Raw genomic sequence first — 15,171 nt, forward strand, 5'->3', positions numbered from 1 at the left:
CCAGCCACAAACTCTTTATGGTTCCCCCACAGCAGCTGTTCCAGCTGTGTCCATTTATATTGGAGGTTGCGCCAATAAGCATTGCCTGTCTTTAATACGGCAATTAGCCTAACAATGTAATTGCCAAAATATGCACTTGCTAATATATTGACAATGTGGCCCTCCACTCTTCCCTACCGGCCAGACTACTCCGATTCCTGGCTCTGATGGACACCAGGGGCGAAATTCTCCCGAAACAACGCGATGTCCGCCGACTGGCGCCCAAAACAGCACCAATCAGATGGGCATCGCGCCGCCCCAAAGGTGCGGAATGCTCCGCATTTTTGGGGGCCGAGCCCCAACATTGAGGGGCTAGGCCGACGCCGGAGGAATTTCCGCCCCGCCAGCTGGCGGAAACGGCCTTTGTTGCCCTGCCAGCTGGCGCGGAAATGACATCCCCGGGCGGCGCATGCGCGGGAGCGTCAGCGGCCGCTGACAGTTTCCCGCGAATGCGCAGTGGAGGGAGCCTCTTCCGCCCCCGCCATGGTGGAGACCGTGGCGGAGGCGGAAGGGAAAGAGTGCCCCCACGGCACAGGCCCGCCCGCGGATCGGTGGGCCCCGATCGCGGGCCAGGCCACCGTGGGGGCACCCCCCGGGGCCAGATCGCCCCGCGCCCCCCCTCCAGGACCCCGGAGCCCGCCCACGCCGCCTTGCCCCGCCGTTCAAAAGGTGGTTCAATCCACGCCGGCAGGACAGGCAATTTATCGGCGGGACTTCGGCCCATCCGGGCCGGAGAATCGAGCGGGGGGGGGGGGGCCCGCCAACCGGCGCGGCCCGATTCCTGCCCCCGCCGAATATCCGGTGCCGGAGACTTCGGCAACCGGCAGGGGCGGGATTCACGCCAGCTCCCGGCGATTCTCCAACCCGGCGGGGGCTCGGAGAATGACGCCCCAGAATAATAGAGCACACATTGGAGCACGATACACTTCTAAAAGATACATAAGCTGAAAGTAGAACTGACTTGGTGATTTTCAGCGGCTGAATGGACAACTGCAATAATATAATGGCTGAGATGTCATGCTGATGTTGATGAGGGAAAAATTACATAGAATTACATAGAATTAACAGTGCAGAAGGAGGCCATTCGGCCTATCGAGTCTGCACCGGCTCTTGGAAAGAGCACCTTACACAAGTCCACACCTCCACCCTATCCCCATAACCCAACCCAGAACTAAGGGCAATTTTGGACACTAAGGAACAATTCAGCGTGGCCAATCCACCTAACCTGCACATCTTTGGACTGAGGGAGGAAACCGGAGCACCCGGAGGAAACCCACGCAGACACGGGGAGAACGTGCAGACTCCGCACAGACAGTGACCCAGCCGGGAATCGAACCCGGGCGCTGTGAAGCAATTGTGCTCACCACCATGCTACCGTGCTGCCCACCAAGATATTGGCCAGGACACCGGGGATAGCTCCCTGCCTTTCTCTGAAATAGTCCCATGGGATCTTTTACTCTCACCTGGGAGGGAAGACAGGGCCTCAGTTTAAAATCTCATCCACAAGGTGGCGCTTCCAGTTGTGAGGTCCTCCCGCAGGAGTTGTCAGCAAAGGCTTTTGTGCTCAAGTGGCTGGAGAGGGACTTGAACCCACAACCTTTGGGGCATAATCTTCTCAGTCCTGTGGCTTGGAGGGAAGGGGGGAATCAGGAGGAAGATCTGCCCGCCATCTTTCATTGGCTGAAAAATCCATCCCATGATTCTCCTTGGCTCTTGTTCAAGACATTCCCCCCGTATAGGCAGCCTAAAGGAAGCCTCCTCATTGGCTACTTCAGAGATGACCTCGCCGACGGGTGCCCTGACAGTCAGAGTGGGGCCGTGACTCCAATGGTTGATCATGGCCAGAGGACACAGATTTAAAGCTAATTGGGGAGACGACAAAGAAGCAAACTTTTTTCTTTCTGCCCAGCAGGTGGCCAATGTGTGCTCTACTATTTTGGTGAAGGGTTAACCCTTTTCTGCTCCAGTGGAATAGTAGGTGAACAGGTCACCCCTCCATAATCGCAGGGCATAAAAGCACTGGGGGATAGGAATTCAATAGCAGGCTTCCAGAGAGAGTTGGATAAAGGAGAAAGAAATTGCTGGGAAATGGGGGAAGAAGAGTGCGACTAACTGGACTAACCTTCAAAAAGAGTTAGCACAGCCCTAATAGGCTGAATGGCCTCCTTTTTTTTTTAGCTATATTGTTCTTTAATTCTATAAGTTGCAAGGGGCACCTGGACACTCTGAAAACCTATTATAACCCACCCGGGTCAATCCCAGCTGGCACACTTCAGAACGCATTAGAGATGCTACGGTGCAGAAGGAGGCCATTCGGCCCATCATCTCTGCTCGGCTCTCCAAACGGGCATCGTGATTTAGTGCCATTTCCCTGCCTTTTCCCCTGGACCCCTGCACGTTGCTTTAGCACAGGGCTAAATCGCTGGCTTTTAAAGCAGACCAAGGCAGGCCAGCAGCACGGTTCAATTCCCGTACCGGCCTCCCCGAACAGGCGCCGGAATGTGGCGACTAGGGGCTTTTCACAGTAACTTCATTTGAAGCCTACTTGTGACAATAAGCGATTTTCATTTCAAATAATCATCCAACACCCTCCTGAATGCCTCGAGTGGACCTGCCTCCGCCACATGTCCAGGCCGTGTGTCCTATACCCCCAAACCGCTCGCTGCGTGAAGAGGTTTTTCTCACATCGCATTTGCTTCTTTTGCAAATCACTTTAAATCTGTGCCCTCCACCTTATCACGAGTGGGTAGTTTCTCCCGATCTCCTCTCTCCAGCGCCCGCTGCAAATAACCTTTACCTTGCTAATTACATACTGGTCACATTGAACAGGTACTACTTTTACCCCCCCCCCCCCCCCCCCCCCCCCACCCCCGACAGATTTCGAAGCTAAATTAGAGAAAGAAGCCTCTTTCGCCACCAAAAGATTCGACAACTTAAGTCATGGCAAAGTGCAACGCTGGATTAATTATTTACAACACCGCTCCTTAAAATGGACGGATAGCAAGGTAATAATTAATTAATTAATACGCTGAATAAGTAGGCTTCAACGAAGTTACTGTGACAAGGCCACATTCCGGCGCCTGTTCGGGGAGGCCGGTACGGGAATTGAACCCGCGCTGCTGGCCGTACTCTGCGTTACAAGCCAGCCATTTAGCCCACTGTGCTAAACACAATAGAGAGTTCCTGACATGTCCTCTTGGGGCTGCAAGAAAGGTCCGACTTCCTAACATTGACCCTGCGGCGGAGCTGATTTTCACAGAGACTGGCGCTGTTTGAAAGTGAAAGGGAAAGAAAGTATTTGAAAGGAAAGAAGTGAGCTTGCATTTCTATAGCACCTTTTGCAGCGTCCTCCCCCATCCCGTTTTCCCAAAGCTATTCACTGTTGTGATGCAGGGAGACACACCAGCCAATCGGTGCGCATCAAACTCCCATTCTGCTTCAATTACGCCTGCTGGTAGCGACTTATATTCAAACACGGACCCCTGTCCTTTGCAAACAAAAGGAACAGGTCCAAGCAACGGACCTTTTTCAATGAAACAAAAGCCTTGGGAGGCAGCCATTCCCTGATTCATTCCCCGTGGCAATGCCTTGACCAATCAAAGTTGACCCGCTTGGTTTGAATTTGAACTAACGCAGTTGGGGCAGCACGGAGGCACAGTGGTTAGCACTACTGCCTACAGCGCTGAGGACCCGGGTTTGATCCTGGCCCCGGGTCACTGTCCGTGTGCAGTTTGCGCACTCTCTCTGTGGGTTTCACCCCCACAACCCAAAAATGTGCGGGTTAGGTGGATTGGCTACGCTAATTTGCCCCTTAATTGGGAAAAAAAAAATAATTGGGCACTCTAAATGTTTTTTTTAAGGAAAGAAAAGCTTGGCAGTTAACTGTTCTCTGGTGCATTTTCCATATCAAGACCTCGACCAATCAGAGTCCACTTGCCAACCAAACAGCACTCGCTTCCCATGCAGTATAAATTGTTCCCTTTACTGTTTGCATTTTCTTGCAAAATGTCGTGATGAGTGCTAGACAAAATGTTTCAACAGGATGTCTCTTTTTTTCAGCGATACGCAAGTGAGGTAGAACCAAATGACAATTACTTTTTTAGTGATCTTGTTTCAAAGATAGAAATTGGCCAGGATATCAGGGAGAAATCCTCTGCTCTCTTATTGGTGTGGAATCACCGAAAAAGGTAACATTTGAACTGGATCAGCTATAGACATACTGTGGTTACAAGAACAGGTCTGAGACTGGAAATTTGGCAGTGAGGAACTGCCAAACCCCCCTGAACTCCCTGACCCCCCCCCCCCCCAAAGCCTGTACACCATGTGTAAGACACAAGTCAGGAGTGTAATGTAACACTCTCCACTTGCTTGGATGAGTGCAGCTCCAACAACACTCAAGAAGCTCGACACCATCCAGGACAAAGCAGCCCATGTGACCAGGCATGGTGGGACACACAGTAGCACAGTGGTTAGCACTGCTGCTTCACAGCGCCAGGGATCCGGGTTCGATTCCCGGCTCGGGTCACTGTCTGTGCGGAGTCTGCACCTTCTCCCCGTGTCTGCGTGGGTTTCCTCCGGGTGCTCCGGTTTCCTCCCACAGTCCAAAGATGTACGGGGTAGGTGGATTTACCATGCTAAATTGCCCCTTAATGAATGAATTAAATGAATGAAATGAAATGGAAATCGCTTCTTGTCACAAGTAGGCTTCAAATGAAGTTACTGTGAAAAGCCCCTAGTCGCCACATTCCGGCGCCTGTTCGGGGAGGCTGGTACGGGAATTGAACCGTGCTGCTGGCCTGCCTTGGCCTGCTTTAAAAGCCAGCTATTTAGCCCAGTGTGCTAAACCAGTCCCCAGGGATGTGTAGGTTAGGTTATTCGGTTGCAGGGATAGGGGTGAACTTGGATCAGTACAGACTCGATTGGTCAAACGGCCTCTTTCTGTACAGTAGGGATTCTATTCTATGACTCCTTCCACGAACATTCACTCCTTCCACCACCGGCGAACAGTGGCAGCCGTGTGTACCATCTACAAGATGCACTGCAGTAACTCACTGAGGTTCCTTAGGCAACACCTTCCAAACCCACGACCACTGCCATCTAGAAGGACAAGAGCAGCAGATACCTGGGCACCCCACCACCTGGAGGTTCCCCTCCGAGTCACTCACCATCCCGGCCTGGAAATATATCGGCCGTTCTTTCACTGTCCAAATCCCTCCCTGATAGCACTGTGGGTGTACCTACCTGACATGAACTGCAGCGGTTCAAGAAAGCCACCACCACCTTCTCAAGGGCAACTTGGGTTGGGCAATATTCAACGGCGGCTGTGAAAGATGTTCCTTCCATCTGTGCCACACTCCTCGGTACCGCAGCGGCGTGTCAGTCTGGATGAGGTGGTGAAGCCTTTGGCCTGGAAGTCCAGCCCATGTCAGCCTCCATGAGTCTCACACTAATGTGCGTCGCCAACTGAGCCAAGCAAGGTAAAGAGACAGAGAGAGAGAGAGAGACAGAGAGAGAGAGAGACAGAGAGAGAAAGAGAGAGAGCGAGGGCAGGATCCTGGCACCTGTAAGGTGCAACCCTCACGTGAAACGGCAGTCAGGAAAACCGTGGGGCGAAAACCCTTGATACCCCTCCGTCTGACCAGATGAGAGGAATAAATGTCAGGCTCCGAGACCCCCCCCCCCCCCCCGATTGAGCAATCGCCAAGCCGCTTGCTGGGATTGGCCTGTCCCAGTGGAATCCATAGGCCTTGGCTTGGGCCGACCCCGCCATCAGGGGTTAATGGTCAGCTGCCATAGCCCCTGTGTTTTTAATTTCATTCTCTTTGAATATGACATGTTTTATTGATGGCCTCGTATGAAATATTCATCAAATTGCGGCATTCTGGAGCACGCCTGGGAACAGGCAAACATGGAGCCGTCTCTTCGGAGAGTAGCAATCTGCTCACCACAATGAATTATGAATGGCGAAGGAAAGCTCGATTATGCAGAGTTGATGGAGCAAAAATAAAAATAGCATCAACTCCTGCTTTTTCGTTAAGTCTTTTGAATTCAGCTGAGGTTACCAGGGCCCTCTTCTTTATCCTCGGGAGAAATTCTTGGATTAATTTTAAAGCAAGCACTTTGACTGCCTCGTTGCTCGTGGAATCAGGAATCCGATCGGCAACGCCTTTTTCGACAAAGTTTGTTACCTCTTGCGAGGTGGTGTCTGGTTACAGGACCACGGATTAAGGTTCGGGCCTTCGCCAAGACAGAAGGCCTCAGTGGCAGAAAATGGCGGAAGGGCTGGGAAATCCAAAGGCCTGGGCCCAAACACGGAATTCCCCATTTTCACAGTTGGAGCAGTTCTCAGAGGCCATCTGGCCATTTATATCTTCAGCTTCCTCTACTAAAATTGGATTTTGGCATCCCTGTTGTCTGCGATCCGACGGGATTTTCCGACACCCCCAAACGACGTGTTTTCCAGTGTTGGAGGCAGCTCACCATTGGCCGCCAGCGGGATCCCCCGGCCCTGCCGATGGTTACGCCTTTCGCATGGCCCTCCCTACCCGCCATCGGGGAACTCATTGCGGGGGGGGGGGGCTTCGTCATTGGCGGGACCGGAAGATGCCTCCGGCGGGAAGGGCTGGAAAATCCTGCTCGGCGAGTGCGGAGCCGAACAGGTCGGAGCAGGTCCGTTCTTTGTACATTTCCTCGGATAGCCCCTTTGGAGAGTCGAGGTATCCCTGTAGAGTTAACGATGTTTGCCGGCCCAAAAGTGTCAAGAGCTTAAGTCCCACTTGTGGTGTTCTTTGTGTTGCGTAGTGCTCACAAAGACCACAAAATAGCTTTAACTTCAACAAAGCTATAAATTTATTAACACTACTAACTTGGATTCGACACATACTCCTAAAGAATACACAGTTGATTAATAACATCTAAACTGCACTCATCTACAGCTAATCTCACTACTGATATAAACTATGATCTGCTCTCACTTACACTATCTGTACTTCTGTTAATCTCTAGATAACTCCTGCACACACTCCCCCACAAGGCTCAGCATCACTGCCTTATATAGTCGTAGCTTTAGCTCCCTCTAGTGGCTACTCTCGACACTTTATTAACCCTTGCAGTTCTGATAGTTACCACACCACTGTCGTCTCGTAACCCAAGGAAATGGGGAAGGGGGGGGCGGTACAGAGAGTGGGTCTGCCGGTCTGCCAGGGTAATTTCTGGTCACCCCCACTGAGTGCTGCACCCAGGGTGCGAGGAGGAAGTGTGGCCTTACAGAGTGCACTCCATCCCGGGGAACAGGGAGGATGGACACGGCGCCCACTCACGTTCCGGCCATAGAAGCCATTCAAATTGAGAAGCCAGAGCCCAGAGAGAGGGGTGAAAGGTCGGGGAGGGGGAATAGAGTGCAGCATGAGCACCAGGAAGGGCAGCCAGGGTAAGGCATTCAGGCCCATGACATTGTACCTTGGCGGGGTCACGTTCGTTTCCCTACAGATTTGGCGTCTCAGACTCCGAGAGCCATGGCTTTTTCCCAAACTGCAGGCTTTCCTCAGCTGCAGAGTGTCATTGACTGTCCCCGAGTTGCGGACAAGGCCCCCACTTGGCACACAGGCACTTTCCGTGAACCGCAAGCCCTTTCACTCAACAAATATCCAGGTGGTTTGTGACCTCAATAAGGTCTTTCCTCATTCGTGTAAAAAGATTCTCGGTCGGCTAACATGACTCCTTCATACTGTGGAATTGGCAACTCCCCAGTCTAGTCCAACCACCAACACATATCCAGGAATGGCTCCGAGGAGACAAAGGCTTCCCAATAAAAACTCCCCTTTCGGAACCCATAATCCAGAACAAAAATCCACTCCAACAGCGGCCACATCATCACCAGAAGCACCAATCAGCAGGCCTTTTGAATTTGGGTGGGGCAGTGGTGTCGTGGTATTGTCACTGGTTTAGTAATCCAGAGACCCAGGGTCATGCTCCGGGGACCCGGGTTCGAATCCCATCACCGCAGATGGTGAAATAGAAATCTGTAATTGAAAATCTAATGACGACCATTGGGGAAACCCATCTGGCTCACTGATGTCCTGTGGAGATAGGTGAGGACAAGGAGGAGGACAATGAAGAGGAGGAAGGTGGGGGCAATGAAGAGGGATGAGGGAGGAAGATGAGGACAATGTGGAGGAGGAAGGCGGGGGCAATGAAGAGGGATGAGGGAGGAAGATGAGGACAATGTGGAGGAGGAAGGCGGGGGCAATGAAGAGGGATGAGGGAGGAAGATGAGGAAGAAGGGCAATGAAGAGGGATGAGGGAGGAAGATGAGGACAAGGAAGATGAAGAGGGAGGAAGATGAGGACAATGAGGAGGAGGAAGGTGGGGGCAATGAAGAGGGATGAGGGAGGAAGATGAGGACAATGTGGAGGAGGAAGGCGGGGGCAATGAAGAGGGATGAGGGAGGAAGATGAGGAAGAAGGGCAATGAAGAGGGATGAGGGAGGAAGATGAGGACAAGGAAGATGAAGAGGGAGGAAGATGAGGACAATGAGGAGGAGGAAGGTGGGGGCAATGAAGAGGGATGAGGGAGGAAGATGAGGACGAAGATGAGGACAATGAGGAGGAGGAAGACGAGGGCAATGAAGAGGGATGAGGGAGGAAGATGAGGACAATGTGGAGGAGGAAGGCGGGGGCAATGAAGAGGGATGAGGGAGGAAGATGAGGAAGAAGGGCAATGAAGAGGGATGAGGGAGGAAGATGAGGACAAGGAAGATGAAGAGGGAGGAAGATGAGGACAATGAGGAGGAGGAAGGTGGGGGCAATGAAGAGGGATGAGGGAGGAAGATGAGGACGAAGATGAGGACAATGAGGAGGAGGAAGACGAGGGCAATGAAGAGGGATGAGGGAGGAAGATGAGGACAATGATGAGGAGGAAGGTGGGGGCAATGAGGAAGAGGAAGCCCCTGTACACTCAGCCCATTCTGAAACGGGTGAGGGTGAGCAACCCTCAATGGTGGAGCAGGCGGGAGGAATTATCATGTAGCCAGGGCTGACAATGTGTGGGAGGATCAAGTCAACACAATCACTCAAGGGATTGTCCATTCCCAAAAGACAGTGAATAAGTTTGCTTCACGGTAGCATTGTGAAGCACAGTTGCTTCACAGCTACAGAGTCCCAGGTTCGGTTCCCGGCTTGGGTCACTGTCTGTGCGGAGTCTGCCCGTTCTCCCCGTGTCTGCGTGGGTTTCCTCCGGGTGCTCCGGTTTCCTCCCACAGACCAAAGATGTGCAGGTTAGGTGGATTGGCCATGCTAAATTGCCCTTAGTGTCCAAAAAGGTTAGGTGGGGTTACTGGGTTACGGGGATAGGGTGAAGGCGTGGGCTTAAGTAGGGTGTTCTTTCCAAGAGCCGGTGCGAACTCGATGGGCCGAATGGCCTCCTTCTGCACTGTAAATTCTATGAATCACATTACAGCTACCCTCTCCATCATAAATATAATCAGCACCATCTTTCAAACACACCTGATAATGAGTCCATCATAATCTGACTCCCCCCCCCTCACATGAAAGCCATTATGTGGGGATGCTGGCATTGGACTGGGGTGGGCACAGTAAGAAGTCTCACAACACCAGGTTAAAGTCCAACAGGCTTATTTGGAATCACTAGCTTTCGGAGCGCAGCTCCTTCCTCAGGTGGAGTAGAGGTAGGTTCACAAACATAGCAGATATAGGAGAGACACAATTTGCAAGATAATTACAGATTGGAATTTGAAGAATGGTTGGAATGTGAGTCTCTACAGGTAAACACATCTTTACAGGTGCGAACAGTGTGAGGGATAATCACAGGGGTTTGAGGTGTGAATTCGCTCAAGTCAGGACAGCCATTAGCTGTGAATGTGGCACCAATGTTGCCAACTAACCCCAATCAAAACATGCCCACAGGAATTAATAGTTCAAACCCCATACACGCTGACACGAGTTTACAGATGTGTGCAGATATGACATCTGGCTCATGATGATTAGACACCTGTGCTGTAATGGTTTATTGAAATAACCTTCACAACATCCATTCTGGCCAATGGCCCTGGTTATGGACTTGGTGCCATATGCGTCCGTCCTGGCTTACGTTGTCCTTTCTGTGGTCAGCCTGACAAGGCACATCAGCCAGGGGCACAGTAGCACGGTGGTTAACACTGTCGCTTCACAGTGCCAGGGTCCCAGGTTCGATTCCCGGCTTGGGTCACTGTCTGTGCGGAGTCTGCACATTCTCCCCCCACCGTGTCTGCGCGGGTTTCCTCCGGAGGTGCTCCGGTTTCCTCCCACAAGTCCCGAAAGACGTGCTTGTTAGGTGAATTGGACATTCTGAATTCTCTCTCCGTGTATCCGAACAGGCGCCGGAGTGTGGCGACGAGGGGATTTTCACAGTAACTTCATTGCAGCGTTAATGTAACCTACTTGTGACAATAACAATAATAAATTGTTATTATTAGCAGCAGGAAGTGTCACATATGATCCTGGCTGGAATCGATACTGGCCGTCTGCAAGAGCACTCAAGCCAACACCAGTTCGTTATCGCTATATGGACTTTGTGATTACCCCGGTGGCTTTTACACAAAAGGAGAAGACCACGCGATGAATATGTAACCAACATCCAGACACAGGTAATCAACTTTGCAACAGGAGGAAGGACAGACAAAAGAAGCCGTCAGGCACCATAATGAGCCGATGGCTGGTCAGGCGAGGGTGTTTCAGAAGACAATGGGTGTTGATTGAATCACCCTGGATAAACAGGAGTACTCTGTCTTTCCCATTAACGGGTTTGGGCCTGGATGGGACAATGGCCAGTTGTGGGCGTCTACCTATGACTCAATGCTAGCAGACCAGGATAAAGAAAGGAACATCGGAACACATTTTCAGTGATAACCTGGGAGTCCCCCCCGGCCAGGCACAACCATCGCAAGAAGACGGAACTCTGGCTTTCGAAGCCCAGAGAAGACACCCACATCGCGTGATCGTAGCCTGGCCAGCCTCCTTCACTAACTGCGGGTAAAACCTACAGCTCAGCTGTGAATCCAAGTCATACTTTGTCGAGCGATGGAATTGTGAATAAAATTACATTGAACCGAGAACCTGTTTCGTCCTTTGTTCGTCTCCCAAATATCGGTAAAACCTTTGAGTAAGTAAACTGGTAAAAAGTATCTGAAGTTTTAGAGATACAACATTTCCAAACAACATCCAGTCACACCAGAAATTACAATACTGACACTGCGATGGGGAGAAGACCAATATCTCTTGGACAGTACATGACTGACCACGCTGTCATCCACAACCAAGGCCAAAGTGCAACACGGCAATGCAGATGAATGTTCTAGCACCCAGCACCCGTGCTTGAGATGCACTTATTGACTAGCACACCTAGTCATGGAGTCAAACCATTAAGACTCCCTTAAAGTCACGCTTAGATAGGTCCAAGGGGCATCTTAGTGGCTGAGCCTTTGACCCCTGGAGTCTTACGTGATGTAACAGAGAAAGAATAAAGCTCGCATATGTCTCATCAATCTGTGGGCAGCACGGTAGCATTGTGGATAGCACAGTTGCTTCACAGCTCCAGGGTCCCAGGTTCGATTCCGGCTTGGGTCACTGTCTGTGCGGAGTCTGCACATCCTCCCCGTGTGTGCGTGGGTTTCCTCCGGGTGCTCTGGTTTCCTCCCACAGTCCAAAGATGTGCAGGTTAGGTGAATTGGCCATGATAAATTGCCCTTAGTGTCCAAAATTGCCCTTAGTGTTGGGTTGGGTTACTGGGTTGTGGGGAAAGGGTGGGGGTGTGGGCTTGGGTAGGGTGCTCTTTCCAAGAGCCGGTGCAGACTTGATGGGCCGAATGGCCTCCTTCTGCACTGTAAATTCTATGATTCTATGAATCAGGTCACATCCTTGCTCCTTGGGAAGCTATGCTGAGACACAAGTCAGCATGTCACCCTCAACCTTACTGCTAAGAAGCAACCTCACTTTTTATCATTCCTTTTGAGCTCTACACCGTCGGGATTTTGAGATCCTATGAAGTGTTCAAATATTATAAGAACAACGTGACAAGTGTTAATGAACTGTATGCAGGACAGCGCCCTGTGCCTGCACGCAGCCCTATGTCGCATCGCCCCCATCCCCCCCCAACCGACACCACACCCCCACGGAGAAAATGGAGGCAGGCTGTCCACTTCCCTGTCTGATTTGGACTCACTGGAAACCCATTCATTTTGAGTTCAAATCAGGCTGAATCCACGTTTAAAATGTGCGCAATCAACAAAAAAAAATCCACCCCCAAAAAAGAGAAATGAAAAATAAAAATCTTCATCAGATCATGATCCCAAAAACCAGTTAGCATTCTGAATATTTGGCAGCTTTTTAAGCTGAGGCCCTTGGTGTTTCCAGGTGGAGTCAGTGTAAGAGATTGTTTGGATCCATCTGTAAATAGGAACCTTTGCTTTTATTTCCCCCCCGCCCAGTCCTGTGATGAGCACCACCTGCACACCCACGCGAGTGACCCTTCCTGCAGTTCAGGCAGTAAATCCTGGGCATTCCAGAACATTCTGCGATCAGATAAGTGCAGGCAAGTGGAGGCGCGATGACGTCAAGCGGGCAGGAGCACTAAAGATAAGCTTGTTATAGGAGAAGAGCAGCCCGTTGTAAACGAGCCAACGTGTCAGGCTCGCCGATAGTAAATCACAAGCAAGGCCTCTCCCCGTTGAGGCCTGCACTCGCGTTGCTCAGTGCGAAAGACAGCAGAGTGTGTTCAAAGGTATCGGGCAGAGCGCAGCCCACTCTCCATGGCTGATGTGAGGGCTTCATCGAGGGGTTGAAATATTACTTTGACTTTCGCGAATAAATGGTAGATTGCCACAACTTGCATCATTCAATGGCGCAGAGAATTAGGACAAGGTCCTGGTGAAACCTTTGTTAAAGGGGTAGGCTTTAAAGGAGGGAAAATCGATCCCGAGGTTTGGGGAGCGACTCCCAGAGGTCCAGGCTCAGATAGTTTAAGGCCTTTAGAGTCAGTCACGCTGGATGTGGAGTGGCCCTGGCTATGGGTGACCTGTTCTGGGAATTAGTAGCTATGGAAACAGAGTGCCTTAGTGCATCACTAGGTCCAAGAGGAGGTCGCACAGCCTGACCCGCCATTTAAGCAGGGCTGGTTTGCAACTGAAGTCCATTTTCCTGTCTTTGCTCCACGGTCCTTACCCTGTGACAGAATGTTACATAACTCAGCCTTAAAAACGTCCGCTGACCCCTCCCCCTCCCCCTCCCCCGCCACCCGTCCATCCAGTTCACCAACGTCCTTCAGGGAAGGAAATCTGCCACCCTTACCCGGCCTGGCCTGCATGTGACTCCAGACCCACAGCAACGTGGTAGACTCTTAACGTCCCTGGGGCACGGGCAATTAAACGCTGGCCCAGCCGCCGAGGGCCACATCCCACAAACAAACCGTTACGGGAAACTCTCGCCTCCCCCTGCATCCACAGCGCGTTCAAGGTTTCCATGCACTAGCCCCTGTGCGGAAAGCGAGTTTCCTAATACTCCCCCCGCATGACTGGACACTAATATCCAGATCGTGACCCCCGCTGTTCCTGATTTTCCCACCAGGGGAAGTTGTTTCTCTTGGGCAGAATTTTGCCCTTTGGGTCGGTGACCCTGATCTGGAGTCAAGAGTGGGGTGAGGGGAAGGGGGTAGTGGGGCGGGGTGGGGGGGGGGGGGGGTGGTGGTAATCACAACCTCACAATCACCTGCCGTGAATCCTAGGAGTGACCAATTGGTGGCCATTCAGTTAATTGTGGTGGATAGTCGCTCAAAATGGACGGACCAATAGGAGGCTGGGATTCACATACACCAATCACCTGCCACATTCGCACCTGATTGGCGCTAATATCTCAGCAGAGCTACAAATTGATTGCGCCTTAAAATATTGTTTGATCCAATGAATTAAATGGAAGAGAGCTATTACCAGAGAATTAATGTGAAACCCCCAAGACCGGACGCGTTTGGGTCAGGTGAGAACCAAAATGTTTCCAAAATTCAAACCCAATCTGAATCCATCCACTTCTGGTTTCAACAGAGGCTGGGCAGGAATCTTGTCCTCTTTGGCAATTTTAACCGCAGGTAAAGCGGAGGCGAGGAGGACCGGATCCATGAGGTAAGGCTTGTGGGCCAGGTGGAGCGGAGTGTTTCCATCACGTCCAACGGGCTTACCGCCGCATCTTCACCCTAACCCCTTGTGATCTTCGGCACCCACCCTCCCCGCGATGATCTCTGACCTCACCCTCGCCCTCCCCCGGGCCCTGGGTTGGCTCCTCAACTGACTAAAGCAAATTTAGATGCCTCCAGAACCTCAGGAAAACCTCTACTTTTTAAAAAATAAATTTAGAGTACCCAATTCTTTTCTTATGCCAGATACCCGGGGTATTTTAATTTTTATCCCCAATTAAGGGACGATTTAGCCTGGCCAATCCACCTAGCCTGCACATCTTTTTGGGTTGCGGGGGTGAGTCCCACGCAGATACGGGGAGAATGCGTAAACTCCACACGGACAGTGACCCGGGGCCGGGATCGGACCCAGGTCCTCGGATCCGCGAGGCAGCAGTGCTAAACACCATGCCGCCCGGGAAAATCTTCACTTCCAAATTTCACAACCAGCGACGTTCCCCATGCTCTGTAACGCAGCTGTGAGCAAACGATCAGGGCCAACGCCTCACTGAAGCAGTCCAGGTCTTAAATGTTGAATTTCCGATAACCCCTGCTTTCCTCTGAGGAGTTTTCCTATTGGATAAGCTGTTTACTTGCTTCCTCATTCAGCCCATTAGCATGGATGGGCCACCTCACAGCCCAGAGACACTTGGCTCGGGAACTACATTTGATGCAATAATTATATTAATGACTTCCCTCCAGGAAAGGGATGGGGCGGGCACGCGTGGAGCTTAATTGTTCACACAGAAACACACGTGTCCGTTGACCACAATTGTCTTCCCTCTTAAACTGAGATAAGACAAGTAAATATTGAGCTGCCGAAGCTCGGACTCTGTCCATCGGCTGGAGAAGCTGTGATTGTTTCCCCGAGTATAGAGAAGCTGATTTCGTTCAGAGTTTCAAAATCACGAGGGGCTT

The 15,171-nt window shown here is 51.4% G+C and overlaps 1 long non-coding RNA gene across 1 annotated transcript; it reads left to right on the forward strand.

Annotated features, from left to right (window-relative positions):
• The first annotated feature begins 2,924 nt into the window (after positions 1 to 2,924).
• Positions 2,925 to 11,149, forward strand: LOC140404423 (uncharacterized). Its single transcript, XR_011938506.1, has 2 exons — positions 2,925 to 3,044; positions 10,511 to 11,149. It is a non-coding gene; the product is annotated as an uncharacterized lncRNA (long non-coding RNA).
• Positions 11,150 to 15,171: the final 4,022 nt, after the last annotated feature.

Source organism: Scyliorhinus torazame, chromosome 30 (genome assembly GCF_047496885.1).
Source record: "Scyliorhinus torazame isolate Kashiwa2021f chromosome 30, sScyTor2.1, whole genome shotgun sequence".
In the NCBI taxonomy this organism is placed as follows: domain Eukaryota; kingdom Metazoa; phylum Chordata; class Chondrichthyes; order Carcharhiniformes; family Scyliorhinidae; genus Scyliorhinus; species Scyliorhinus torazame.